The sequence below is a fragment of the Rhinoraja longicauda genome, chromosome 5, assembly GCF_053455715.1.
Source record: "Rhinoraja longicauda isolate Sanriku21f chromosome 5, sRhiLon1.1, whole genome shotgun sequence".
Classification (NCBI taxonomy): Eukaryota; Metazoa; Chordata; class Chondrichthyes; order Rajiformes; family Arhynchobatidae; genus Rhinoraja; species Rhinoraja longicauda.
This window is the reverse complement of record NC_135957.1, coordinates 9,291,764-9,295,955: the sequence shown is the minus strand read 5'-3', so window position 1 is coordinate 9,295,955 and position 4,192 is coordinate 9,291,764. Positions and strand designations below refer to the sequence as shown.

General features: G+C 46.1%; 1 non-coding gene across 1 annotated transcript; it reads left to right on the top strand.

Moving 5' to 3' along the window:
• Positions 1-82, top strand: trnas-gcu (transfer RNA serine (anticodon GCU)). The gene has a single exon. It is a non-coding gene; the product is annotated as a tRNA-Ser (tRNA).
• The last annotated feature ends 4,110 nt before the right edge of the window (positions 83-4,192 follow it).

The window sequence follows — 4,192 nt, the reverse complement described above, 5'->3', positions numbered from 1 at the left end:
GACGAGGTGGCCGAGTGGTTAAGGCGATGGACTGCTAATCCATTGTGCTCTGCACGCGTGGGTTCGAATCCCATCCTCGTCGGTGCCTTCATTTTAAGTGATAAAACCTCATTGCATCGGCTGCACTCACTGAAAGCGCCCCATGCATTTTACTACATTCATTCCCAGCATTGTATTCGTAGATTTTCTTTGCACATCCGTGCAAAGTTTACAACGAGGGTAGTTATTCACCCCTCCTCACCTGGATCCAACTATCACTTGCCGGATCGATTTATTCACAAAATGCTGGAGTAACTGAGCAGGTCAGGCAGCATCTCGGGAGAGAAGGAATGGGTGACGTTTCGGGTCGAGACCCTTCTATCACTTTCCAGATCTTGCCCCACCCCTTCCCCTCACTTCTCCCTACCACAACAAGTTGCCATAGAGGGAGTACAGAGAAGGTTCGTTCACCAGATTGATTCCTGGGATGGCAGGACTTTAATATGAAGAAAGACTGGACAGACTCGGCTTGTACTCGCTGGAATTTAGAAGATTGAGGGGGGATCTTATAGAAACTTACAAAATTCTTAAGGGGTTGGACAGGCTAGATGCAGGAAGATTGTTCCCGATGTTGGGGGAGTCCAGAACAAGGGGTCACAGTTTAAGGATAAGGGGGAAGGAAGTCTTTTAGGACCGAGATGAGAACGTTTTTTTTCACACAGAGAGTGGTGAATCTGTGGAATTCTCTGCCACAGAAGGTAGTTGAGGCCAGTTCATTGGCTATATTTAAGAGGGAGTTAGATGTGGCCCTTGTGGCTAAAGGGATCAGGGGGTATGGAGAGAAGGCAGGTACGGGATACTGAGTTGGATGATCAGCCATGATCATATTGAATGGCTCGAAGGGCCGAATGGCCTACTCCTGCACCTATTTTCTATGTTTCTATGTAAGTTGAGGGCAGTCCTGAACTACTTACTGTCCATCTGCGGAGGAAAGAACTGCAGATGCTGGTTTAAATTGAAGGTAGATGCAAAATGCTGGAGTAACTCAGCGGGTTACTGCTGGAGAGAAGGAATGGGTGCGTTTCGGGTCGAGACCCTTCAGAAGAAGGGACTGAAGTAGGGTCTCTACCCGAAACGTCACACATTCCTTCTCTCCAGAGATGCTGCCTGACCCGCTGAGTTACTCCGGCATTTTGTGTCTACCTACTATCGATCTCCTTTGGTGACCCTCGGACTATCTTTGATCGGACTTTACTGGCTTCCTCTTGCACTAAACCCTTATTCCCTTATCATGTATCTGTGCACTGTGAATGGCTCACTCGATCGTAATCATGTATTGTCTTTCTGCTGACTGGTTAGCACGCAACCAAAAGCTTTTCACTGTATCTCGGTACACGTGACAATAAACTAAACTACATTTGCCAGATCTTGCCCCATCCCTTCCCCTCACCTCTCTCTACGGCACGGTGGCGCAGCGGTAGAGCTGCTGCCTGACAGCGAATGCAGCGCCGGAGAATCAGGTTCAATCCTGACTACAGGCGCATTAACTGTACGGAGTTTGTACGTTCTCCCCGTGACCTGCATGGGTTTTCTCCGAGATCTTCGGTTTCCTCCCACACTCCAAAGACGTACAGGTATGACTGGGTAAATGTAAAAATTGTCCCTAGTGGTTGTAGGATAGTGTTAATGTGCGGGGATCGCTGGGCGGCGCGGACTCGGTGGGCCGAAGGGCCTGTTTCCGCGCTGTATCTCTAAAAAAAATACTCAAGAGTGTTCATTTGTCAAACGAACGAAAACGGAACGATGAAATGTTTACTTGCAGCAGCGCAACAAGAGTCTGAAGAATGGTCTCGACCCGAAATGTCACCCATTCCTTCTGTCCAGAGGTGCTGCCTGTCCCGCTGAGTTACTCCAGCATTTTGTGTCTATCTTTGGTCTGTAAACAGGATACTCATAGATAACACAATAAACTAAAAATGTTCAATATATTAAAAAAATATCACCTCCATCAGCTTTCTTCCCCTTTACATCGGTCCCGACCCAAAATGTCATCTGTCCATTCCCTCACCAGAGGCAGCCTGATCCGCCAAATTCCTCCAGCACTTTGATTTGTGCTCAAGTTTTTCAGTTTAGTTTATCGTCACGTGTACAGTGAAAAGCTTTTGTTGGGTGCTAACCAGTCAGCAGAAGACAATACATGATTATTCAATTCAGCTCCTGTATGTCACTCAAAAAAAATCTGCCCTGCCAGATCCTTCCTTGGATCCTTAGCAATATGATTGCTCGCCCAGAGAGTGCAAGGAACCAATAACTAAGTGAGGCAGAAACCCCAAACACATTTGAAAAGCAACTTGGATACGTAGTTCGTAGAGGTGTGACCTACAAGGACCATGGACTGGTCAAGTGACTGCAGAGGCCAGTTTACAAAAAAAAGGACACAAATGCTGGAGTAACTAACGGGTCAGGCAGCATCTCTGGAGAACATGGATAGGGGACCCTTCTTCATACTGATAGTGGTTGGAGGGAAAAAGCTGGAAGAGAGGTGGGGGTGGGACAAAGCCTGGCAAGTGGTAGGTGAATACACGTGAGGAGAATTTGATTGGCAAATGGTTGGACAAAGGCAGAGATGAAAATGCAAAAGGCTGAGATGAGAGGAGGGGTGAAATGTGAAGCTAGTGGCTGAGATGAAGGTGGAAGGGGACTGAGAGAGGGGAGCGAGAAGAGCAAGATTGTGGGGAAAAATGGGTGCGCGTCCAAGTGGGGCACAGAGAAGTGGGGAAAAGAAGGGAAGGATTGTTGGTTAGTTACCCAAAATAGGAGAATTCAACGTTCATACCATGGATTTGTAAGCTATCCCAAGCAAAATATGAGTTGTTGTTCATCCTTGTAAATCTCTGCAACCTTGTCCAGTGACATCACATTTTTCCTGTAACGTGGTGCCCCCAAACTGCACAGTAATCAAACTGTGGCCTTAGCTGTGTCATATACATCCCAGTATAACCTTTCTGCTCTTATATTCTATGCTTCAACTATTAAAATAATTAATTGAATTACTTTTTCCTTTAACTTCCATGACAGTTTTTATTCTATGCATTTCCAACCCATTGTTTTCAGTACACACGTTTCGAGTGCATTGCATGTATCCCTTTTGAAGGGAATCTATAATAAAGGAGTCTGCTCTCAGTACAAGGGGTCATCTATATAAAGGAGGAATGTCTTCTGTCAGTGGACTGAGATTCTTTGCCACTGACCCATTATTTCCATGGGCTTCAGCCCAACCCATCTATGCCAACCAAGGTGCCTTATCTAAGCTAGTCCAGTTTCCATACGCTTGACCCATATCCCTCTAAACCTTTCCTATCCATGTACCTATCCATGTGTCTTTATGTGATAGTACCTGCCTCAACTACCTCCTCTGGCAGGTCATTCCATATTCCCACCACCCTCTGTGGGAAAATGTTGCCCCACATGTTCCTGGTGTTTTAGAGACTTTTGGATAGCCACATGGATTTGCAGGGAATGGATTATGTGCAGTCTGATAGGGGTTGGTCTTGGCCTCATGTTTGGCACAAACATTGTGGCCTAAGGGCCTGTTTTATGTTCCACTGCTACACCTATTAGAAATGAGTAATTATTTCCTGCACATTCTTAGATAAAGTACTTGTCATGGGGCCACCACTGACCTTGAAAGGGCATAATGATGACTCAATTTTAATAAGGTGCAACAGATGCTTGAGTCAACTGGAATAACCATTAGTTGATGGATTTTAAATGACACCTTTGTAATTTTCCCAAATTGGCACCTGTCCAGGATACAGGTGGTTGGTGTGGGTAATGGAGACTGTACATATTGACCAAGTCACCAATGTGGCTGAAACAGCATGATTCTGCAGAAATAGACACCACAGGACCTTAAACCTTCGCCTGAATCATCAGAACCTCGGTTTAATGACCCATCCAGCGGAGAGTGTCTCCAGCAATGTGGTCACTCTCAATAAGCCACTGCTGTCTCAGCTCCCAAAATAACCAGGTGGTTCACACAGGCCACAGCGAGCCAGCCAAGGCAAACTAGAACAAAAAGCTCAACCATGCATGTATCATTTATCCCTCATAACCTCAGCATGGAACGGACCCCGAGAGGGAAATCATGACTCCTTCAGTGGTGTCTGACCGAGCATGCGTCCTGTGAAAGATCTTTGAGTTAACCACTGTA